At 48.0% G+C, this 26,376-nt stretch overlaps 1 protein-coding gene across 3 annotated transcripts in view; it reads left to right on the plus strand.

Annotated features, from left to right (window-relative positions):
* Positions 1-26,376, plus strand: part of LOC139259541 (transmembrane protein 200A-like) — a 60,643-nt gene that overhangs the window by 31,230 nt on the left and 3,037 nt on the right. Inside the window, exon 1 of one of the 3 annotated variants that reach the window (XM_070875039.1) lies at positions 22,566-22,913. The exons of the other annotated variants lie outside the window; for them this stretch is intronic. The gene's annotated coding sequence lies outside the window, so the exon portion shown is untranslated. Of the gene's footprint in view, positions 1-22,565; positions 22,914-26,376 lie in introns of those variants that run through there. 3 annotated transcript variants of the gene reach the window in all.

Consider the following 26,376-nt stretch of genomic DNA (forward strand, 5'->3'; position numbering starts at 1 on the left):
GTCGTCCTCTTCCTCTCTCTCCTGAGATGGAGCATCAGTGCCTTCTGGCAATTCTTGGCCCCTCCCGATAGCCAGGTTGTGCAGCATCGAGCACATGACCACGAATTTACCTACTTGCTCAGGGTTGTATTGTAGCTCCCCTCCTGAGTGGTCAAGACATCTTGGACCACATTGCGTGTGTCTCTGTGGCTACGGTTGTATCGCTTCTCGGCCTCGGTGTGGGTGTCATGCAAGGGGGGTTATCAGCCAGGTGGCTGGGCCATATCGGTTATCACCAAGCATCCAGCATTGTCCTTGTGGTTGACTCTGAAAGATGTCAGAGACAGCGCTCTCACACAGGATGTGAGGCTCATCGAAGGTGCCTGGATATTTGGCATCACTGGCAGTATGATCTGGTTGTGGTTGACAACTAGTTGAACTCTCAGGGAGTGAAATCCTTTTGTGTTACGAAAACGCTCGGGGTCCTGAGAAGGTGGCCGCATGGCGATGTGAGTGCACTGTATAGCTCCCTGCACCCTGGGGAACTGAGCAATGCAGTAGAATGCTCCAGCCCTGTCAGTCCGAGCCTCCGTGGTCATGGGGAAGCTGATAAAGTCCATCTTTCTCGCGTACAGGGCCTCCGTGACCTGTCTAATGCAGCAATGGGTTGCATGGTGAGACAGAGGGCAAATCTAGACCGCGGAGTCCCGAAAGGAACCAGACGCGTAGAAAGACAGTGTCGCGGTGATCTTGACCTCGACTGACACTGATGTCCTGATGGCAGGCTGCAATATGTGGCCTGATGAGCTCACATATTTAATTGATCACCACCTTGTGGAAGCGCAGTCTCCGAAGGCAGGTGTGGTCGGAGACCTCTTTTCCTTGTACGTGCGGGGTGCGTATGGTCTGGCCCTCCTCCTCATTCTTGCACGTCTTAAATTGGGGACATAATGATGTGCATCACACATTGAGCCATCTGCACTCTGCAGCATCTGCGTATTAATCGATGCAGGCTGAGAAATGGCTGGCCCCATTGCATTGAAAGTATAATAGCGATTGATCAGAAGCAATGATTTCCTCACTAAAATACACCTAGAGTAAACCCCCAATAGTCCAGAGTCTGAAAATATATCTGTTGTGATGTTCACTTCACCTGAGAAGAACTCCAAAGTCAATGCAAACTCCCCCGAAGTTGAAGCAGCCTTTTGAATGAAGTGACCTGTGATTTTAAAAATGGCAGCTACACCGCTGGTGTTCGTTCAGAACAGTTCCACTTTTCCTGGGCGTTTTTTTGGGAGAGCGATATTGTGGGCGATCTCCTGGGCATTAGTTTCGCCAAATGTGCTCTTTACGACAAAAAAAGAGGGCGGGTGGTATTATTGAATCTCTGCATTAATTCCGTGCGGAAAGTAACGCTGGGCAATATTATGGGCGTTGATTTCGCCCAGTCTTATGATTCCGCCCAAAAAAAGTGGCCGGGCGGTAATATTTTTTCTCAGCGTTAAGCACACGGGGAAAGTAACGCTTGCCGATAAATTTCCTAAAAATGCCTGTCAGTTTCCATTTTGTGCCAAAATGGACGATATATGGGCGTTATACGTCATTTCAGTGGTAAAATGGGCATTAAGTGGGCAATAAGCATGCAGAAAAAGTGGAGATTCTAGCCCCATAAGTTTAACATAACTTCTCTGATTTTCAATTCTATCCCTCTAGAAATAAACCCCAGTGCTTTGTTTGCTCTTTTTACGGCTTTATTAACATGCATTGCTATTTTTAGTGATTTGTGCATCTACACCCCCAGATCCCTCTGCTCGTTTCTTATTTAGACAGTTATTTTCCAAGGAATATGTGGCCTCCTTATTCTTCCTATTAAAATTCAGCACCTCACATTTAGCTATGTTGAAGTTGATTTACCAAATATAGCCCATTCTGCAAGTTTATTAAGGTCTTCCTATATTTTGTCAGAGTCCTCCTCTGTGTTAACTATACCTTCCCCCCCCCCCCCCAAATTTGGTGTCTGCAAATTTTAAATTGTACTTCCAATTCTCGAGTTCAAATTGTTTATGTAAATGGTGAACAACAGTGGTCTGAGCACCGATCTTTGTGGGACATCACTTCCTACCTTTTGCCAGTCTGAGGGCCCAAATTTCCCCATGAGTTGCACCGGTTTTTTTGGTGTAACTTGATTTTTCTGGTGTATCTTTTTAGTTGCAAATATGGCCATTTAATTTGCGGCAGTGTAAGTGAGTTAATTAGGTTTTTTGTTAGGTCCGTTTTTTTTTCAAAAGGTCCATTTATGCCAATTTGACCAGAAAAAAGTTGTACTAAACTAACTTAGGGCAGCATATGTGTCCACTTTTGTCCGCACAGAAAGACTTTACTTACAGTTAAGGAATCGGCGCAAGTAACAACATTTCAAGCACTACCAAGCGCCAAACAAAGCAGAAGCAGTAATAACAATTCAATAAAAAATAAAGAAGTGAAGTAAATAATTAAAGTAACAAATAAAAGTACTGCATCAAATCCTACCTTAAACTGAAGGCTGGCCATGCTGGAGTCCGTTCGGCCACGGCAAGGTGCGGGACACTGGCAAGCCCTTCGGCCAGGGCAAGAATCGGGAGAACGTGGCAGGCTGGTGGGGGGGGGGGGGCGGGGAGAGAAAAACGGAGAAAGAACGCGGTGGTGGGGGTGGGGGGGGTGCTGGTGATAGTGGGAGGGAGGGAGAAGGCTGAACTCTGCAGACTTGGGGGTGGGGGGGTGCTGCTGGCGAGGAGGGATAGAAAAGTCACATGATTGAAGAGGAGAGGGGGAGAGAACAAAAGACCTTTGGGTTTCTTACCTTGTTTGGGGAGTGAGAAGAGCTGAGCTGTGCTGCCATTTTGCACCTTCTTTAATCTTTGAAAGTTTCAATTTTACTTTAAGGATGGATGCATCAATCTCAATGCCACGGATTATTCAATGGTTATGCGTCACTGCTACATAGGAGAGAATTGATTAGAGCTCATCGCATCAGGAACATCAGAGCCCATAGGCTGCTGGGCAGGAGGCGTTACACACCTCGGAGATTTCGAGTCAGGCGATCCTACCTAGACCTGAGTGAGGCAGATTGTGGCAGAAGGCTGCGTTTCCGCAGAAAAGTTGTCTGTGAGATCTGTGAGTTGGTGAGACCACAGTTGCAGCCAAGAAGCAGCAGGTGGACTCCCTTGTCTGTAGAAGTGAAGTTGCACTTTCATTCTATGCCTTGGGATGGTTTCAAGGTACAACTGGAGGTGTGTGCACCATCTCTCGATGCAATACAGGTCTCCATTCGCCAGGTCATGGCTGCACTGTATGCGCGAAGGAATGACTTCATCAAGTTCCCAATGACCGCACAAGCAATGCGTGACAGGGCTGTGGACTTCTGCAGGATTGCTGGCTTCCCAAAGGTACAGGGCTGCATTGATTGTACCCACATCGCCTTGCGAGCACCTGTGGAGGATGTCTAGCAGTTCAGGAATAGAAAAGGCTTCCACTCCATTAATGTGCAGCTCGTGTTTGACGACAAATATCGCATCATGTCAGTCAATGCAAGATATCCTTTGCAGTACCCATGATGCGTTCATCCTACGCGACAGCGCTATATCTGACATGCTTGAGCAGCAGCAGCCAGAAGGGCAGAGCTGGCTACTGGGAGACAGGGTACGGCATGGCAACCTGGCTTAAGACGCGTAACCTGGACGGAAGCTAACCATCAACACAACATGTCGCACATTAAGACACACAGCATCATAGAGAGGACCATTGGCATCTTGAAATAGCATTTCTGATGCCTGGACCATTCCGGAAGCAACTTGCAATATTCCCCTGAGATGGTCGGTCACTTCACTGTTGTGTGCTGCATAACGTAGCCATCATTAGGCAGCAGCAGCTGATAATGGAAGAAGAAGACCCACCTGCGGTGAGAGTGCCTAATGATAATGATGTGGAAGATGCAGGTGACAAGCAGGAGGAGGAGGAGCTGGAGGAGGATGATGACGAGGATCAGGAGACCATGCAAGTGCCTGAAGCCGGAGCACGACGTCGGAGGAGGGCGGAGCATTGTGCTCCTTTAACGATTGCTCGAGCCTTGCGCCAGCAGCTCATCCATGATCGCTTTACTGATGCCTGAGTGCTCAGCGACAATTGTTCCGCTTTGACATGTTTATATTTTGCAGCTGTTCCTAAATGTTGTATTGTGTTAATGGAACATGATTCAGTTTTAATGTAAAAAATATTTTATTGAAAATTTTAGAATGTACTTCACTTTAGTGTAATAAAGTAATTTTTTTTATCAAACTGTACTTTAATATGACTCTTTAAGATCATTTAAAAACGTTAAGATCACTTAGAAACTTGTGAAGTTACAAAACAATTTCAATGTGAAAAATCTTACACTCGAAAATCACTTAAACTTCAAGATACTTTTTAGGTGTGAAATTAAATAACTTACAAAATGTGAGAACTGTTGCGTATCTGTAAAGCATGCATTCCCATGTTTCGCCACCAGGGAGCACATCCCCTGAAGTCCCAAAGGATCCCAGCATCCCTTGGGAGCACTGTATATAAGCCGGCCCCTAAGGCCTGTTACTCACTCTGGAGTGTCTTAATAAAGACTGAGGTCACTGTTACTTTAACCTCCCTGTGTGCAGTCTCATCTGTGTTAGGAACACAACAACTGGCAACGAGTACACGAATCCAACGCAAAGATGCAGCAAACTGTGGGCATCCTGGAGAAGTTCTCAGAGGGTGAGGACTGGGAAGCCTATGTCGAACAGCTAGACCAGTACTTTGTAGCCAACGAGCTGGACGGAGAAGGAAGCACTGCAAAAAGGAGAGCGGTCCTTCTCACGGTCTGTGGGGCACCGACCTACAGCCTCATGAAGAATCTTCTGGCTCCGGTGAAACCCACAGATAAATCATATGAGGAGCTGTGTACACTGCTTCGGGAGCATCTTAACCCGAGGGAGAGCGTGCTGATGGCGGGGTATTGGTTCTATATGTACCAGCGATCTGAAGGTCAGGAAGTGGCGTGCTATGTCGCCGAGCTAAGGCGACTTGCAGGACAATGTGAGTTTGATGGCTACCTGGAGCAAATGCTCAGACTTTTTTGTACTGGGCATTGGCCACGAGACCATCCTACGAAAACTTTTGACTGTAGAGACACCGATCCTCAGTAAGGCCATTGTGATAGCACAGGCGTTTTTGTCCACCAGTGATAACACCAAACAAATCTCTCAGTGCACAAGTGTTAGCAATGTTCATAAATTAACTGGAACTGTGTTTGCGAGCAGAAATGTACAGGGCAGAACCCACGAGACTGCAACAGCCAGCAGGCCTCAGGTGACCCAGATGACTCAGAGTCCGCAACAAAGGATGAATGCAAGGCAGTTCACACCTTGTTGGCATTGTGGAGGATTCCATTCAGCCTATTCATACCACTTCAAAGGGTATGTTTGCAAGAGCTGTGGAACACTGGGGCACCTCCAACGAGCTTGCAGACAAGCTGCAAGCTCTGCAAAACCTGCTAACCACCATGTGGCAGAGGAAGATCGGTCCATAATGGATCAAAGCAATTTCGAGCCTCAGAGAGAGGAGGCAGATGCTGAAGTACACGGGATGCAAACATTTTCGACGAAATGTCCACCTATAATGCTAAATGTAAAATTGAATGGCTTACCCGTAGCCATGGAACTGGACACTGGCACTAGCCAATCTAACATGAGTAAAAAGATGTTTGAGAGACTGGTGCAACAAGGCACTCAGACCAGCCCTGAGTCCCATCCACACGAAACTCAGAACGTACACCAAAGAGCTTATCACTGTCCTGGGCAGCGCCATGGTCAAGGTCACCTACGAGGGCATGGTGCACGAACTGCCACTCTGGATTGTCCCGGGCGATGGCCCCACACTGCTTGGAAGGAGCTGGCTGGGCAAAATCCGATGGAACTGGGATGACATCCGAGCGCTATCACATGTCGATGAGGCCTCATGTACCCAGGTTCTTAACAAATTTCCTTCCCTTTTCAGCCAGGTATTGGAAACTTTTCCGGGGCGAAGGTGTGGATCCACTTGGTCCCAGAGGCACGACCCATTCACCACAAGGCGCGAGCGGTACCTCACATGATGAGGGAGAGAGTGGAAATTGAGCTGGACAGGCTGCAACGCGAGGGCATCATCTCCCCAATGGAATTCAGCGAGTGGGCCAGCCCGATTGTTCCAGTACTCAAAAGTGATGGCACGGTCAGGATTTGAGGCAATTATAAAGTAACTATTAATTGTTTCTCGCTACAGGACCAATCCCCGCTACCTAAGGCAGACGACCTATTTGCGACGCTGGCAGGAGGCAAGACGTTCACCAAGCTTGACCTGACTTCGGCCTACATGATGCAGGAGCTGGAGGAGTCTTCGAAGGGCCTCACCTGCATCAACACACACAAGGGACTGTTCATCTACAACAGATGTCCGTTTGGAATCGGTCGGCCGCAGCGATCTTCCAGAGAAACATGGAGAGCCTACTCAAGTCGGTACCATGCACGGTGGTTTTTCAGGACGACATATTGGTCACGAGTCAGGACACCGTCGAGCACCTACAAAACCTGGAGGAGGTCCTCCAGCGACTGGATCGCGTAGGGTTGCGGCAGAAGAGGTTGAAATGCGTCTTCATGGCAACAGAAGTGGAGTTTTTGGGGAGAAAGATTGCGGCGGACGGCATTCGGCCCACAGACACCAAGACAGAGGCTATCAGGAACGCGCCCAGGCCACAGAACGTCACGGAGCTGCGGTCGTTCCTGGGACTCCTCAACTATTTTGGTAACTTCCTACCGGGCTTAAGCACCTTCTTAGTGCCCCTACATGTGTTATTGCGTAAAGGTGAGAACTGGATATGGGGAAAAAAACAAGTAATTGCTTTTGAGAAAGCCAGAAACATTTTATGCTCCAACAAGCTGCTTGTATTATATAACCCGTGTAAAAGACTTGTGCTAGCATGTGATGCGTCATCGTATGGAGTCGGGTGTGTATTACAACAAGCTAATGTTGCGGGAAATTTGTAACCTGTCGCCTATGCTTCCAGGAGCTTGTCTAAGGCCGAGAGGGCATACAGCATGAGTGAGAAAGAGGCATTAGCGTGTGTGTTCGGGGTAAAGAAAATGCATCAGTACCTGTTTGGCCTCAAATTTGAGCTGGAAACTGATCACAAGCCCCTCATATCCCTGTTCGCTGAAAACAAGGGGATAAATACTAATGCCTCAGCCCGCTTACAAAGGTGGGCACTCGTGCTATCAGCGTATAACTATACCATCCGCCACAGGCCAGGCACCGAGAACTGTGCGGATGCTCTCAGTCGGCTACCATTGCCCACCACGGGGGTGGAAATGGCGCAGCCTGCAAACTTGTTGATGGTGGCGCAGCCCGCAGATTTGTTGATGGTCATGGAAGCGTTTGAAAATGATAAATCACCTGTCACGGCCTGCCAGATTAGGACTTGGACCAGCGAAGATCCTCTGCTGTCCCTAGTAAAAAAACTGTGTACTGCATGGGAGCTGGGCCAGCATCCCTATTGAAATGCAAGAGCGAATCAAGCCGTTCCAGCGGCGAAAGGACGAGCTGTCCATTCAGGCAGACTGCCTGTTGTGGGGTAACCACGTAGTGCTACCCAAAAAGGGGCAGGGAGACGTTCATCTCGGACACATACCCGGGTATAGTAATGATGAAAGCGATAGCTAGATCCCACGTGTGGTAGCCCGGTATTGACTCTGACTTAGAGTCCTGTGTACGGCAATGCAGCGTGTGTCTCAGTTGAGCAACGCGCCCAGAGAGGCACCACTAAGTTTGTGGTCCTGGACCTCCAGACCATGGTCGATGATCCATGTCGACTATGCGGACCCGTTTCTCGGTAAAATGTTCCTGGTGGTGGTGGATGCTTTTTCAAAATTGATTGAATGTGAAATAATGTCGGGAAGCACCGCCACCACCACCATTGAAAGCCTGAGGGCCATGTTTGCCACCCACGGCCTGTCTGACATACTGGTCACTGACAACGGGCCATGTTTCACCAGTGCCGAATTTAAAGAATTCATGACCCGCAACGGGATCAAACATGTCACCTCGGCCCCGTTTAAACCAGCCTCCAATGGGCTGACAGAGCGGGCAGTACAAACAATCAAACAGAGCCTTAAACGAGTCACAGAAGGCCCACTCCAAACCCGCCTTCCTGAGTACTGCTCAGCTGCCGCACGAGACCCCACTCGCTCACAGGAGTGCCCACGGCTGAGCTACTCATGAAAAGGACACTTAAAACCAGACTCTCCCTGGTTCACCCCAACCTGCATGATCAGGTAAAGAGCAGGCGGCAGCAACAAAATGTAAAAGATGGTCGCGCCACTGTGTCATGGGAAATTGATCTGAATGACCCTGTGTTTGTGCTAAACTATGGACATCGTCCGAAGTGGATCGCAGGCACGTTGATAGCTAAAGAAGGGAGTAGGGTGTTTGTAGTCAAACTAGACAATGGACAAATTTGCAGAAAGCACCTGGACCAAATGAGGCTGCGGTTCACAGACTGACCTGAACAACCCACAGCAGACACCACCTTTTTTGAGTCTACAACACACACCCAAAGGATTAACAACACCACGCCGGACCAAGAAATCAAAACCATCACACCCAACAGCCCAGCAAGGTCAGGCTCACCCAGCAGCCCTGCAAGGCCAACAACACACTAGCCCAGCGAGGGCACAGCCAACACACCAGAACAGACATTTGTACCAAGGCGGTCCACCAGGGAAAGAAAGGCTCCCGACCGCCTCACCTTGTAAATAGTTTTCACTTTGACTTTGGGGGGGGGGTGATGTTGTGTATCTGTAAAGCATGCACTCCCATGTTCTGCCGCCAGGGAGCGCATCCCCTGAAGTCCCAAGGGATCCCAGCATATAAGCCAGCCTCTAAGGCCTGTTGCTCACTTTGGAGTGTCTTAATAAAGACTGAGGTCATTGTTACTTTAACCTCCCTATGTGCAGTCTCAACTGTATTAGGAACACAACAAGAACATTTACACTCCAAGAACACTTAAAAACCCTAAAATCACTTAAGTTGTAAAGTTACAAAACTTACAAAAACAATTTGCATTCGAAAAAACTTACACTCTAAGATCACTTAAAAACTTTAAGGTCACTTATAGTCTTGTAAACTTACATCACTTACAAAACAATTTACATTTGCAAACAGTTACAAGAGTAAAATCAACAACAACAACAAAAACAATAGCAGCAAAGAAAGGCTGCACCCATCTCAGATCCACATCTCGCTGGTGGAATGCAGCCTGTAACACCCATGGCCACACCTTCCCAGCCTGCGCCTCACACTGGAGGGATTCCGCTAGACAGACCGAGGAGAAATGTACCACGCTGTCCTGAATGTGCACTGCTTCATGGGGGGTGGTAGTGATGTTGTTGGTAGAGGTGGGGGCGGGGGGCGGTGGGGTTACTGCTTGGGTCTCTACAGAGACTAGTGCAGGGATTGCCGTGGGAGTGGCAGTGGATTGGCCTGGCTGTGTTCCCTTATTGCAGCAGCTACCTCCCTGATAGCCTGTGCCATCGTTTCGGCTGCCTGTGACATTCCCTCCCTGATGGTCTGTGCCGTCGTTCCCACTGTCTCTGAAATTCCCTCCCTGATGGCCTGTGCCATCGTTCCTGTTGCCTCTGAAATACCCTCCCTCATGTCCTGTGACAGTATTGCTATTTCTCTCGTCAGTGTCGTTACCTCATCACCCACCCCACTGACGGTGTTCAAGAGTGATCGGGTATGCTCACTGGTCTCCATACCCAATGCCATCACCTGAGCCGCATCTGGTGCACCCTCCAGCTCAGGTAGCGGAATCCCTCCAGTGTGAGGCGCAGGCTGGGAAGGTGTGGCCATGGGTGTTACAGGCTGCATTCCACCAGCATTGGGAGTCGCAGGCTGGGACAGTGGGGCCCTGGGTGTTCCATGCTGCATTCCAGCAGGAGTGGGACCCAGAACCTCGGACGGTGGGCCCCTGGGTGTTCCATACTGCATTCCAGTGGGAGTGGGACCCAGAACCTCGTACGGTGGGGCATTGAGTGTTCCATACTGCATTCCAGCAGCACTGGAACCCGCAACCTCTGGACTTTCGAAAGTATCCAATGTCGGACCAAACCTTAAATCACTATGCAGGGACTGGGACGAGCTGAAACCACAGAATGTCGAACCAGACCCTAAACCACTATGCAGGGACTTGGATGAGTTGAAGCCACAGAATGTCAAACCAGACCCAAAACCATTGTGCAGGGACTGGGATGAGCTGAAACCACGGAATGTCGAACCAGACCCTAAAGCACTATGCAGGGACTGGGACGCGCTCAAACAATGGAATGACGAATCAGAAATCATGGAAGTGCTTGACAACACAAGTTCAAGATTCTCCCCTTCATACCTCTCCATGGCCACCCACTCTCCCCTACAAAGTTGGTCTGGCTCGCCCGCGTCTGAATCTTCTTCTGTATGTTCAGGATTGGCATCAGGTTCTACAAAATATAACAGAACAGTCAAATGGTTCGCAGCAGAGGAGGGGGTAGGATGGGTGGCATGAGTAGGCTCACACATCGCAGGCCAGGCAGCAGCTTGATTTAAAGGCGAGTAATTTTCAGTACTTACCCTCTCCCTCGAGTGTGGGCCCAGCTTGTGCAGTACTGATTGCTTTTTTCCAGGCAGGACCCATCAAAGCAACGACCATCTGTTCCAAGGGTGTCAGTGGGTGCAGATTTGGTGGGCCTCCCCCTGTTCAAGTTCTTTCCCTTTTGTTGTGGGCCAATTTCTTCTGCAAAGATAAAAACATAACTTGTTAGAGAGGGTGTCTTTCTGCTGGGTGACACATATACAGATGGTCACATTTACAGATGCAATTCCATTAACAAATGAAAATATTACTTACACTAACTGCTTGACCAAGGGTCTGCCATTTCTTTTTACATTGCCTTCCATTTCTCGTATTCACCACTGCGCAGTAATGTTCTGCAAGTTTGTTCCAGCGTTTATTAATTTCTTTGGGTGGCACTTTTGCGCAACCTCTGTTGCTCGTATTCAGCTCCTGCCATCTTTCCTCAATTACATTCACTAGTACCTCCACTTCTTGATGCGTGAAATTCTTCGTTCTTGGGGCATGGTGTTGCATTGCTCTATTGAATTGACACTCAATGATTTTTAAAAACACAAAGTCCTTATTTTGCTTGTAGCAATGAATGATTCTCACCTATTCAGCACTCCTTGTGGAGGTTTAACAGCTGATTTCTTGCAAAGTACTCCAAACAGCATTCCTATATCTTTCAAAACATTAAGCAGGCATCTAAAACTCAGTGAGAGGTTCTCCCTTTAAAAATGGCCGATTACCAATGTTATTGCCCCATTGACCATGCGCGAATGCTGCGACGTGCATGCGTGTGCTGCCGGCACTCACAAAGTCACTCAGATGAAGCCCTGCCAGCTCTGCGCGGCCAGCACGGACCTACCTCCACCCCCCTCTCTTCATTGTGCGTCATGCCAGCTCCACAGATGGCCCGAGAATCGGCCATGATCGCAGGGAGTTTTTTCGGCGCTGCCTCTGAGGTAAAATGTCGGTGGGGGGCTCAGAGGTGTGCAGGAAAAACCGGAGGGCCAAATTTGGGCCCTCAGTAACTACCTTTAACCCCGACAATCTGTTTCTTGTTTTGTAGCCAGCTTGCTATCCATTCTGCTTCTTGTCCTCTGACTCCACATGTTCTGACCTTAGTTGTGAGTCTTCTATGCAGTACCTTATCAAAGACCTTTTGACAATGTAAACATGCTATGTCTACTGCATTACTCTTGTCTACCCTTTCTGATACATCTTCAAATAATTCAATAAGGTTGGCCAAGCAGGATCTTCCCTTTTGAAATTTGTGCTGACTACTGTTTATTATATTTTCAGTTTCTAATTGTTCTTCTATTACATCTTTGAGTAAAGATTCTATTATCTTTCCTATCACTGATGTTAAGCTAATTTGTCTATATTTCCCTGGACTTACTCTATCTCCCTTTTTAAATATAGGAATCACATTAGCTGTATGCCAGTCCTCTGGCACTATTCCCCTTTTTAATTATTTTTTATAGATATGTAATAGTGCCTCTGCTGTCGCTGCCCTAACTTGTTTTAATATGCCTGGTTGCAATCTAAGGGTTTTATCCACTCTAAGTTTGATTAATTTATCAATTATCACCCCCTTTCTATCTTAAATGTCTTGATATCTTTTTTGATTTCTTCCTCTAATGTCATGTCGACCATGTTAGTCTCCCTGGTAAATACCAAGGCAAAGTCATTACTTACTATTTCTGCCAATTCATTGTCTTTACCTATGAGCTTATCATGTGTATCCCTTAATGGCCCTATCCCCATCTTGATTTTTCTTTTGTTATTTATGTGTCTGTAAAATACTTTACGATTTCTTTTTATATTCCTTGTTAATTTAATGTTGTAGTTTTTTTTCGCCTTCCTAATTGTCTTTTTGACTTCTTTCCGAACCTTTTCATATTCCCTTTTGTCATCCTCTCTATTGTTGTCCATGTACTTACTGTATTCCTATTTTCTTTAGGTTCAATTTTGCCCTTATTTCTTTTTACTCCAACATTTTACTCCAACTGCCAAATTTTTGCCCATTCACTTTGCCTGTCTATGTCCTTTTGCAGATTTTTTGTATCTTCCTCACACATTGCTTTTCCTCCCATCTTTGTATTGTCAGCAAATTGGCTATGTTACACTCGGTCCCTTCCTCCAAGTCGTTAATATAGATTGTAAATAGTTGGGATCCCAGCACTGATCCCTGCGGCACTCCACTGGTTACCGATTGCCAACCCGAGAATGAACCATTTATCCCGACTCTCTGTTTTCTGTTCGTTAGCCAATCCTCTATCCATGCTAATATATTACCCCCAGCCCCGTGAACTTTTATCTTGTGCAGTAACCTTTTATGTGCCAACTTGTCAAATGCCTTTTGGAAGTCCAAATACACCACATCCACTGGTTCCTCGAAGGGGGCATATAAACATGGAAAATAGGTGCAGGTGTAGGCCATTCGGCCCTTCGAGCCTGCACTGCCATTCAATAAGATCATGGCTGATCATTCCTTCAGTATCCCTTTCCTGCTTTCTCTCCATACCCCTTGATCCCCTTAACCGTAAGGGACATATCTAACTCCCTCTTGAATATATCCAATGAACTGGCATCAACAACTCTCTGCAGCAGGGAATTCCACAGGTCAACAACTCTCTGAGTGAAGAAGTTTCTCCTCATCTCAGTCCTAAATGGCCTACCCCTTATCCTAAGACTATGTCCCCTGGTTCTGGACTTCCCCAACATCGAGAACATTCTTCCCACATCTAACCTGTCCCGTCCCGTCAGAATCTTATATGTTTCTATGAGATCCCCTCTCATCCTTCTAAACGTCAGTAGATAAAGGCCCAGTTGATCCAGTCTCTTCTCATATGACAGCCCAGCCATCCCTGGAATCAGTCTGGTGAACCTTCGCTGCACTCCCTCAATAGCAAGAACGTCCTTCCTCAGACTAGGAGACCAAAACTGAACACAATATTCCAGGTGAGGCCTCACTAAGGCACTGTACAACTGCAGTAAGACCTCCCTACTCCTATATTCAAATCCCCTAGCTATGAAGGCCAACATACCATTTGCCTTCTTTACCGCCTGCTGTACCTGCGTGCCCACTTTCAGTGACTGATGAACCATGACACCCAGGTCTGGTTGCACCTCCCCTTTTTCTAGTCTGCCGCCATTCAGATAATATTCTGCCTTCGTGTTTTTGCCCCCAAAATGGATAACCTCACATTTATCCACATTATACTGCATCTGCCATGTATTTGCCCACTCACCTAACCTGTCCAAGTCACCCTACAGCCTCTTAGCGTCCTCCTCACAGCTCACACCGCCACCCAGTTTAGTGTCATCCGCAAACTTGGAGATATTACACTCAATTCCTTCATCCAAATCGTTAATGTATATTGTAAAGAGCTGGGGTCCCAGCACTGAGCCCTGCGGCACACCATAGTAACTGCCTGCCATTCTGAAAAAGACCCGTTTATCCCGACTCTCTGCTTCCTGTCTGCCAACCAGTTCTCTATCCACGTCAGTACATTACCCCCAATACCATGCGCTTTGATTTTGTACACCCAATCGCTTGTGCGGGACCTTGTCAAAAGCCTTTTGAAAGTGCAAACACACCACATCCACTGGTTCTCCCTTGTCCACTCTGCTAGTTACATCCTCAAAAAATTCCAGAAGATTCGTCAAGCATGATTTCTCTTTCATAAATCCATGCTGACTTGATCCGATCCTGTCACCGCTTTCCAAATAGGCTGCTATTTCATCCTTAATGATTGATTCCAACATTTTCCCCACTACTGATGTCAGGCTAACCGGTCTATAATTACCCACTTTCTCTCCCTCCTTTTTTAAAAAGTGGCGTTACATTAGCTACCCTCCAGTGCATAGGAACTGAACCAGAGTCGATAGATTGTTGGAAAATGATCATCAATGCATCCACTATTTCTCGGGCCACTTCCTTAAGTACTCTGGGATGCAGACTATCAGGACCCGGGGATTTATCCGCCTTTAATCCCATCAATTTCCCTAACACAATTTCCCGCCTAATAAGGATATCTTTCAGTTTCTCATTCTCACTAGACCCACTGCCCCCTAGTACATTCGGAAGGTTATTTGTATCTTCCTTTGTGAAGACAGAACCGAAGTATTTGTTCAATTGGTTTGCCATTTCTTTGTTCCCCATTATAACTTCACCTGAATCCGACTGCAAGGGACCTACGTTTGTCTTTACTAATCTTTTTCTCTTCACATATTTATCGAAGCTTTTGCAGTCAGTTTTTATGTTCCCTGTAAGCTTCCTCTCGTACTCTATTTTCCTCTTCTTAATTAAACCCTTAGTCCTCCTCTGTTGAATTCTAAATTTCTCCCAGTCCTCAGGTTTGTTGCTTTTTCTAACCAATTTATATGCCTCTTCATTGGTTTTAACACTATCCTTAATTTCCCTTGTTAGCCATGGTTGAGCCACCTTCCCAGTTTTATTTTTACTCCAGACAGGGATGTACAATTGCTGAAGTTCATCCATGTGATCTTTAAACGTTTGCCATTGCTTATCCACTTAAGTATCCTCTGCCAGTCTATTCTAGCCGATTCACACCTCATACCAACGAAGTTACCTTTAAGGTGGTTGGTGGAAGGTTTAGAGCGGATTTGAGGGGGACTTCTTTACGCAGAGGGTTGTGGGCATCTGGAACTCGCTGCCTGGAAGAGTGGTGGATGCAGAAACCCTCACCACTTTTAAGAGATGGTTGGATGGGCACTTAAAGTGCCGTAATCTACAGGGTTACGGACCTAGAGCTGGTAATTGGGATTAGACTGGATGTCCTTTTGTTGGACAGCGCAGATATAATGGTAAGTACTGCAGGGAATCGAATATGGCCAGGGTGATCTCCTGGACGAGTTTCGATCGCCGGGATGGGTCGGAAAGGAATTTTCCCAGATTGTTTTCTCCCTAAATTGGCCTGGGTTTTTATCTGGTTTTTGCCTCTCCTAGGAGATTACATGGCTTCGGTTGGGGTGGAGTGTAGAATGATTCGTTATAAGGGGTGTCGCAGTTGTGTGAGGCGGACTGGTTGGGCTGGGTGCTCTTTGCCTCTCCGTCATTGTTCATAGGTTTATATGTGACCTTTAGGGCTGCTGACCAAGGGCCGTGCGGCTCTTTGTCCACCGGCGTGGACACGATGGGCCAAAATGGCCTCCTTTTGCGCTGTAAATTTCTATGTTTCAATGTTTACATGTTCAAGCCCCAATTTTAACTCCGGGCATATTTTGGTTGGTGGTGATCACCCTGCCTCAGAAATGAGGCCCGGGCTATTTGACTTCATTTAAATCCCGTTTCGGATGAGAAGTCAGCCGGTGGCAGTGGAAAATCGCACAGCTTAGAGGCTGCCTGCCAATACTAGGTAGGTAGGTGGTGAGATCAGTTTGTGGACTGTCTTGTGTGGATCTCGTGTTTGGGAAGTGGGGGTAGGGTTCCCAACATCTTGGAACGACCAGAAGTTTATTGGAATCAGGGGGACTCGTATCCTGAGCATTGCCTCAGCAGCACGGGATATCAGCGATTTACATTTCCCGTTGTATTGCGCCTACATGAACAACAGACATTTGAGTGAGGTACTGTAATAATCTGGCATCGGGAGTCAGAACCAACGGCATTAATTTTAAACAGAATCTTTTCCACGGAGCTCCTCAACGGCTCTTGCTCAGAGCCGCAGAGCCGGCCAGCTGAAGTGCAGTCGACGGTGGGGGGAGTTGGGATTCTGGGATTGAGAATAGGGGGTGGGAAATCGGGGGATCGGGAATTTGGGGAGGGATCGGGGGGAGGGGCTGGGTTCGTGTCAGGAATTCAGGAGGAGAGTCGGGTATTCGGGGGGAAGCGGGCATTGTGGTGCAATGAAATTTGGGGGAGTCTCGAGAGTTGAGGGGAAGTGAGAGACTGGGGAATCAGATACGCTTGGGGCCTAGTGGGAGAATGTGAGACTGGAATGGGGGCTCAGGGAAGATGGAGACTGGGGAATGGGAGCATGGGGAGAGCTGGGGGAATGAGGGCTCGGGGAGAGCTGGGGAATGGGGACAGCTGGAGAATAGGGGCTCGGGGAGAGATGGAGACTGGGGAATGGGAGCATGGGGAGAGATGGGGAATGGGAGCATGGGGAGAGATGAATGGGAGCATGGACAAAGATGGGGAATGGGAACATGGACAGAGATGGGGAATGGGAGCATGGGGAGAGATGGGGAATGGGAGCATGGGCAGAGATGGAGATTGGAATGGTTGCATGGGGGAGCTGGGGAATGACGGCACAGGGAGAGTTGAAGAGTGGGGACTGGGGGTGGTGGGTGGAGGGGCTTGGGGGGTAGAGAGGAAGACTGGGGAATGGGAGCTCGGATAGAGAGGGGGAGACTGGGGAATGGGAGCTCGGATAGAGGGAGAGACTGGGGAGAGAGGGTAGACGGGAATGGAGGCTCAGGAGGAGGGTGAGAATGGGGTTTGGGGGGGGCCAGGAAGATTGGGGAATGGGGGCTCAGGAGGCGGGGTAGACTGAGGAATGTGGGCTTGAGCGTGGAGAGCTGGGGAATGGGGGAGGGAAGGGTACTGGGGAGCAGCAAATTGGTGCTCAAGCACATGGGAAGGTAGGAGGAAGGTTCTTAAACTGAGGTCTATTAAACCATAGAATCCTTCACCACATGTGGCCATGGAGTTCGAAACTAAGGCCTAGAATTCGGGTCGTTAGCAGCCCAAAATGGGGCGCAAATTACTTTTTGCCTGGGCGAAGCATTACTAACAACTCCCGCTAGATTCCGCGGGAGTTTAGTGGTGGCGGTAATCCGTAGCGCATCACTCCACTGTGCCGGTGATGACCGTCATCACCTTGCGCAGCACCCCGTTATCGTCCTGGAACAAAAATTAGGGAGCGTACCCGAAGCTGCGCTGGGCGATGCCAGCGACAGCTTCAGGGGACGTGAACTGAGCTGTCGGCCACTCGATACTTAAAGGGGAGGTGGCGGCCATTTAAAAAAAATAATAAAATCTGCAAACGTTTGCGTCCCGTTGGCGCTTTGATCGCGGGGTCCGTATCGTGATTGGTCAGCCCGCCACTCTGCTTGAGTGCTGGCTGTTGGTACAGCATCCCCGCTCCCTGATGGTCCATGGAGGCCTGTTTCATCCCTGCAGAGTTTGCAGCTGGGGCCCTTCCCTTTAATGAAGGGAAGAACCCCTCCTATGCAGCCCAGTGTGTGGAGATGTGCCCCACTCCCGACCCGTCCACCGCATTACCCCCCCAGAAAGGAAGTGGAGCGCGTTATTTTGTGCTCCAATTCCTTTCAGGGGCGGTAACCCGATTTTTTCGAGCGGGGCGGGACTTCTGCGCCTGACGCAAAATGACCTGCATCCCAGATGTTACGGCCCCCAAACGGGGCGCAACGCAATTTCACCCTCTCAAACTTTAATTTAAAAGGGAAGGGGATAAATATTTGAAAAGGAGAAATATAAATAAAATCTGGGGGAAATGGGGTTACAGGAGACAGTATCAGCCAGGATGCTGAATGGCTTCCTCCTGTGCTGTAATTTCTATAAAACACTCCTTTATTGAGACTGAGCCCAGGGAGTGGTTTAGAAATGTTGGTGCTGAGTGAGTTTAAGATGATGTACCCTATGAGAAGAGCCCCAACACTGAGCCCACTGTCCTTTGTGCAATTTCTCGGTTTAGTTCAGGTCAATCTGTACGAGCCTGGTTTTGACATATGATGTCCAAGTATAGATTAGTTCTGATTGAGGTTCCCAGTTCAAAGTTGTCACCTACACACAGAAGGATCTAGGGAGATGGGGCCTATAATAAGTGGTATCAACTGGGGAGCCTGACATACGGGGGATTTCTGGCTTTGATTTCAAGGTTAATATCACCGGTTATAGGATTACTATTAGTTGCAGATAGGATATCGGGGCATTGCACCTATTACTACCAATTACATACAAACTATCAGTGTGTTACTTTTGGTTATGAGGAGAATCTGACTGTTACCAGTATTACTATTAGTTATCAGTGCAATTTAAGTGAGTTACTAGTGGAATCAAGGTTCCTCCCACCTCTGGGCCGGAACCTTTACCTTAGAATCGCGGCGGGTGCATGTGGGCCGCATAGCGGGTCGCCATCCCAAAGTTTTCAACAGCGCATTCTGCACTGCCTGTTAAACTCAATTGAAACAGCAATCATGGAGTCACAGCGACAGAAGGCTGCGCCCAGGTTGTCCGATGCCTCCCTGGAAGTCCTGGAGTCAAAGCATACAGGGAGGTCCTATTCCCTGGCGGTGACAGAAGAGCAGCCAGAGAAACAAGAGGGCATGGCTGGAGATTTCCCAAGAAGCGAGCAGCAGGAGTGTTGTCAGCCGCTCTTGGATTCAATGGCACAAGCGATTTAGGGGAAGAAATTTGGGTTTTTGATAGCTGGAAAAATTAGCGCTAATGATTCTCAGCTTTCTCTAAATTTGGTGTTAGCGCTCCAGGAAGAAAGTGGAGCGCTAAATCACATGTTCCACTTCCTTCCTGGTGTGCTAAAGGACGCAGGCGGGATGGTAGTGGTGCAGCACTGCACAATGTCCCGTGCAGTGTTGCCGAGATCTGAGGCTCCTTCCCTCCAAGGGAAGCGCCATCGCTGCAGACTCTGCATTGGGACCATTGAGCTGGTTCCTGACAGCAGCCACGATCTGGCCCAATCAGCCCAGTGCACTCAAACTGCTGGGCTGATCGATCACAGCCAAAGAGAAAGGAGAAACATTGAAATAAGGCATTGCAACAATTTTTATACTTACCACACCAACATCCTCTTTAACTTGCACCTCTGAAGCGCCCGGCCTGCCGAACAACGCCTCCTGCAGCTGTCTGTGTTGTCGCCCGATGATGCTGCAAGGGGCGAAATCGAAGTTCGGGTCCGGGGCGATGTGCAGGACAATGACATCACGATCTCCAGGCGCTTTAGCGGGAGTCGTTCATTTCGCCACGCCCGGTCGGAGTCGATAATGGGAGGCGTTAAGGAAGCCAATTTCTAGGCCAAGATGATCTCATGAAATCAGGAAAGGTGAGTACAGTGCCACATTCAACTACATCCTGATGTGCATGTCACTCCAACCCCATCATTCTGCCTTCCTAAGCCTGCTCCTTCCCAAGCCTACTCCTGCACGTCACTCCTCACACCAACCTACCTTGCAGATGCACCCACCCATCACTGTCTTTGCATCTACTCACATCACATCTGACTATCCACCATTGACATCCTCATCCTAATACAATCCTACAAAGTAATGCCACAGAAGGAGGCCATTTGGCAATGTCATGCCACTCCCTCATAGTCATCCTCTATAGATGTGGCCCATACATCCCTTACACTCATTCCATCAAAATAAGTGGAGTGACTTAGCTAATGGTGGTGGGAAACGGAGCGAGGGGGACCTCCCAGCAACCTCGTGGCAGAATTAAATATCCCACATGGCATACAACAGTCACTCGTGGTGACTGATGTCAGCAACCAGTGAAATATTATTTGCATAATAGTAATATTACACATTCTGATCATAAGAGGTCTAATTCATGACTTTACTGTCCCACAGGCCAATCAAGTGCCCCCCCTCACTATCCAACTGAAGGAGAAAGACGGCTCCTCAGAGGAAGCTCCACTCTCTGAGGATGCACCGTCACCAGACACATGCGCATCCAGAATGTCGGTGGGTCCAGCAAGACAGAGCAGTGTTGTCACCTGGTGACACATCACAAGTGAGCAAGAGCATATGTTGGTGACAGGGACACCAGTGGAGAGGGCGCAGAATGCTTTAAGCTCTGCTGAGCTAGATGCAGATGCTGAACCTTGGGGGCCATCAAAGAGGTTGATCTTGCAGGAGCAACAATAAATCCGCGAGCCTCTGTGCAGCTTTTCCAACCGCAATGTGTGCGATTGTACAGACATTGGAGGAATCCATCTCCAACATGAGCACCAACATATCGCAGGCGATGACGACGATGTGTTCTTCCATGGAAAGGATGGTCACCTGCATGGAGCAACGAGTGCGCCAGTCGAATGAGAACATGCTTGTTGTGAACAACAGATTGTAGAATCTCATTGATCTCATCTCTGAGGGATACCAATGTAGACTTGGGTGTTCATTGCCTCACTGATGTGCAGCAAGGTGCTGTCTAGCTCCTTGCTAGCAAGGAAGTGCGGTTGATTCATGAAAGAGATGATGGTGAGATGGAGCATAGAAGTAGGAGTTCTGCTCAAAGCACTCCCACTTCTCCCCTGTTGCCTCCCCCTCAGTCAGAGCTCCATGTGCTACCTCAGATCGCAATGGCACAGTTGCAGGTGGAGCAGACTTTGGTGAGGCCCTCACAGGACCTAAAACCCAGAGTTCATCTGAAAAAAGTTTTGACGCAGTCACAGCAGGGAAGTGATCAGTCTGCCTCTACCTCTGTTGAAACCACAGGGGATGCACCTTGTAGAAACACTCGGAAAAGAAAAAAGACACAATCGTAGATGCACATAGGTGTTTGCCAAAATGTTACTGTTAAGTTCCAGTTGTATTTTTGACGCACATAAATTTATTTCTTTGCACTGCTTTCCTGTCTTGTCCATTTTCGCCTGCTACCTGGGAAGTGGCTTTGTCACTTGGAGTGAATGATGAGAAGTTACTTAACCTCGAGCAATGGGTGTTTGGTTGACAGGAATGGCTTGGTCATTTTAGGACTGCTTTATGGTGTTGGGCGGGGGGTTGGGCTGGGGGTGGGGGGGCGACTGTTGGTACAGAATATGGGAGCCATATGGGTGCACTGGTGCAACTTAAATAAATAGGTCTATTATCAGGCCCTCCTGGGCAGCAATGTGCGCCACTGCTGATGCCATCTCCACCTCAAGTTCCTCCTCCGAAGTATCTGTGCGCTCTGCACCGTATTCCTTCTGAAGCTCCAATCCTGGCTGTTGCACTATGTTGTGCAGCGCACAGCGTATGACGATGTTCCTGTAATCCTTGGCTGGTGCATACTGAAGAGCTCCTCCAGATCTGTCAATGCATCTGAAGTGCATCTTCAGCATGCTGATTGCTTGCTCTATGACACATCTGGTGAACATCTGGCTTTTATTATAGCGCTCCTCGGCCTCATTGCTTGACCTCCTCAAGGGTATCATCAGCCACGTCTTCAGCCCTTGTCTCCAAGCAGCCAGCCGGTAAGTCTGTTTGGAGCTGCGAAGATCTGAGGGAGGGTGGACTGGTGCAGGATGGAAAGGTCATAACGGAATATGGCTCACACATGCATGATGATCTTTTTATGGTTGCAGACGAGCTGCACATTGTGAAACAAGGACTTCCACTCCCTCAAACACTTGGGTGATCCGAGGGTGCCCTGATGGCCACATGTATGCCGTCGATGCTGCCCCGCACCTGTGAGAAGTTAGCCAGAGCTGCAAAGCCAAGCACCTGCTCAATAATACTGGCTTCATAAGTTTACATAAGTGGCTGACTTGTGAAACATGGCATCGGTCACCTGGGTGTTGCAGTTGTGGATGGCCAGCTGAAAAATCTTGCATATATCTGCTGCAGATCCCTGGAAGGAGCCTGAGGCAAAGACATTGTGGCCATTGGTGACTTTGACAACCAATGGTAATGTGTGTCCATCAGTTCCTCTGGGCAGCAGGTCTTCTTCCAACAGGCTACAAATGTTTATGATGACCTGGTCCAATAGCCTGAGCCTCCTGAAGCACTGTTGTTCAGTCATGTCCAGAAAGTGCGTCCTCTGTCTGTATACGCTGTGTTGGGGATATAGCCTCTGGCATGATGCACTCCTGTGCTGATCCCCTCTGTCCTGTGGAGCATTAGGTCATTGAGGAGAAGGCTGCTGGTGGTGTTAGTGCTGCTAGTGTGGCTGGTGCTGTTGGTGCTGGGGCTCATCTTGGTCCGAATCTAAGTTCCAAGGTGAGACAGCATAAGTGGCACCATACTGATCTGATAGATGCCAAGTAAAGTGGAGATCAGAGGCATAATCCTCCAATGCAGTGAAAGTGGCTTGCAAAGTGGTGAGAGTGGCTTCCGAGGTTGCAGAATCACCTGCAGACTCATGAAAGCAAAATCTCTGCACAAAATGGTGTCAGCAAGCGCCTTTCCCCTGAGCAAGGAAGCAGGTATAAGATGTCTGTATTTATGTGCTTTAGGTGTAAATTGCCTGTATTTATGTGCTTTTTCCAGCTGTCATTTAATGAAGCAGCACAGTGGCCACTGAACTCCCACCCCACCCCCTTCACAGGTGAGCTCCCCGAGGTCCATGAATCCCGTGCGCAACCAGCTAAAGTTGAAACCTCACGTTAAAAAGGTTGTTAAGTGTCTCTAAACAAACAGTTAAGTATCTCAATGAGGTCACCCGCTTCTCACGAGTGGGTCCGTGCCGCTTCAAAATGTGCCCCAGTTAAACATGGAAGTCAGCGGGACGACCACGGGTTCCCAACAGGCTGTCAATTTCAGCACTTTTAATCACCACCCCTTCCAAACACGCATGCTCTGCAATGTGAAAATTGCAGCCCTGAATTCCCTTCTGTAAATCTCTTCCGATGGTACATGGTCAGTTGCTACATCATTAGATGTCACATAGTCTGAACATCATGTGATCAAACCTCCAAGAATGCCTTCAACCAGAGTTGCCAACCCTAGTGGGGTGTGGGGCGGGGGAAAGAGTCCATCGTAGTGGAGGTCTAAGGTTTCATTGCAAGGCCCAGAGGAGCAGTTCTGCACCTTTTGGCCCCACCTGTTGGGCCCTTCAGACCCTGACTCCTCTCCCTGTTGACTTCACCTGGCAGGAAAGCCACTGTGGCTTTCTGTTCAAGCCATCTAGTTAAAAGTGCAATTGGGTCTTGGTGACATCCTAGGAATCTGACATACTTATATAAAGAAGGCTTTGGATGTGTGTCCTTGCTGCCTACTCAGTAGAGCAGGTTAAAATGGGGAAGTTAGCTTCCGGTGGCTCCAGGGTGGGTAAAAATCTGTAGGCCCGAGCTCAGTGGAAACTCGTGAAAGACTGCCCAAACTTACTCAATTTAAGATTTTTATCGCCAGTAGGAAACTTTAACCTATTAATAGGGATTCAGCCTCACGTCTCAGAGGTGAACCACCAATGTGCTAACCACTGCACTACCTAGAGCTTCACAAAAGGTACCATTTACCTCAGAATAAACAGTTAAAATTTTTTAAAAACTGCTTAAATATGATTCTTCAAAAATTGGGAGAGGATATATTGGCGTAGAAATTTGGGTCATTTGCACCTCCTGTTAGTGCCCCCGGGAGCAGGGCGCAGCACTATGCGCTGGGCCGCGTAGGAGGGACTCTTCCCTTAATTAAAGGGCGGTACTAATGGGGCGCAAACGACTTTGCGACCGGGCGCGGTGCCGCTAATGATTCCCGCTAAATTTGGCAAGAGTTTACCAGCAGTAACCGACGATGCTGACGACATTACCGTGCCTAGCGCCCCGAACCATAAATTGGGTATCGCCCGCTTCAGAGGACATGTACTGGGCGGCCAGCCGCTCGCAGGGCGAAAGTTAGGGAGGTGTGCTGCTGTTAAAAACATTTTTTTTTTTTTTTAATTCTCCACTTTTTTTCTGTGCCCCATTGGCACTTTGAATGCGGGGTTCGTGTCGCGATCAGTCAGTCTGGCACATCTGGGTGTGCCAGACTGTTGACATGGCATCCCCGCTCCCTGGTGGTCCAGGTAGGACCCTCTATTTGCTGCAGAGTATGCAGTTTGGGCCCTTCCCTTTAATTAAGAGAAGAGCCCCTCCTACACAGCTCAGCATGTAACGCTGCACCCCGTTCCCAAGGTGTCCACCCCGCTACCTCCCCAGAAAGGTAGTGGAGCGCTTGATTTAACACTTCTCCTGTGTTCCTGCCTCCATACCGAATTATTCCTCAACTAGGTTTTAAGTAAAATAAACAGAACTGGCTTTCAGTCAAGCAATTGTGTATCAGTACTTTATGGAGCAATCGATACCTAATTAAGAATTGTTCAAAATATTTAGGGTAGGTTAAAATTGCCTCCTCAATAATGATTATTCTATAGATTTGCGGAGCTCCTTCACGGCAAACAAGCCAAAGGTGGGCAGCGGAAACGTTACAAGGACACCCTCAAAGCCTCCCTGATAACGTGCGACATCCCCACACCTGGCAGTCCCTGGCCAATGACCGCCCTAAGTGGAAAAAGTGCATCCGGGAGGGCACTGAGCACTTCGAGTCTCAACTGCGAGAGCATGCAGAAATTAAGCGCAGGCAGCGGAAAGAGCATGCGGCAAACCAGTCCCACCCACTCCTTTCCTCAACGACTATCTGTCCCACCTGTGACAGAGTCTGTGGCTCTCGTATTGGACTGTTCAGCCACAAAGAACTCACTTCAAGAGTGGAAGCAAGTCTTCCTCGATTCCGAGGGATTGCCAATGATGATAGAAACATACAAAATAGGTGCAGGAGTAGGCCATTCAGCCCTTCGAGCCTGCACCACCATTCAATAAGATGATCGTTCACCTCAATACCCCTTTCCTGCTTTCTCTCCATACCCCTTGATTCCTTTAGCCAGTTCATTGGATATATTCAAGAAGGAGTGAGATATGGCCCTTACGGCTAAAGGGATCAAGGGGTATGGGGAGAAAACAAGAAAGGGGTACTGAGGGAATGATCAGCCATGATCCTATCGAATGGCCTACTCTTGCACCTATTTTCTATGTTAAGGGCCATATCTAACTCTCTTTTGAATATATCCAATGAACTGGCATCAACTGCGGTAGGGAATTCCACAGGTTAACAACTCTGAGTGAAGAAATTTCTCCTCATCTCAGTCCTAAATGGCTTATCCCTTATCCTTATCCTCTGGTTCTGGACTTCCCCAACATCGGGAACATTCTTCCTGCATCTAACCTATCCAGTCCCGTCAGAATTTTATATGTTTTTATGAGATCCCCTCTCATCCTTCTAAACTCCAGTGAATAAAGGCCCAGTCGATCCAGTCTCTCCTCATATGTCAATCCTGCCATCCTGGGAATCAATCTGGTGAACCTTTGCTGCACTCCCTCAATAGCAAGAACACCCTTCCTCAGATTAGGAGACCAAAACTACTGATGATGAGATCTGCATTATGCAAACAATGATAATATTGGTTAAAATCATGCCTGCTGAAAATCATCATATCAAACCTGATGTTTATATGAATGGGAAGCAATGTTAAATATTTTGAATAATTCTTATTTAGGTAGCAGATTTCTCCATAAAGTACTGATACATAATTGCTTGACTGTGCCTCACATGCCTCCTGAAAACCAGGAGTTAAATAGGTGGCGGGTGGGAATGTGGTAGGAACGGAGAAGTTAGGCCTCTGCCCTTATTTTAATCCATGCATGTCCTGTTCTTGTCAGGTGCAGGGACTTAAAATCAGGGTTTAAGTCTTCAGGTGTAATCTCGAATGATGTGTTATATTTTACTATACTTTTATAATTTGTTTGGTGGGGGATTGGGTTGTAAAACAGAATTAGTTTATGGCTTTTGCAATCACCATAATTGCTACTTTTTGTGACCTGATGGGCAACCTTTCTAGTACTAAAACCTGCAAGTACCTCATCCACTCCGTTACTGCAGTACTTACTGCTGAAGGAGTGGCTATGTAACAACAGTCATTAAATTCTTTTGCCTATCCACTTTTTTAAATTAAAAAAACTTTATAAAACTGAAAAATG

The sequence above is a fragment of the Pristiophorus japonicus genome, chromosome 1 (genome assembly GCF_044704955.1).
Source record: "Pristiophorus japonicus isolate sPriJap1 chromosome 1, sPriJap1.hap1, whole genome shotgun sequence".
NCBI classification, from domain to species: domain Eukaryota; kingdom Metazoa; phylum Chordata; class Chondrichthyes; family Pristiophoridae; genus Pristiophorus; species Pristiophorus japonicus.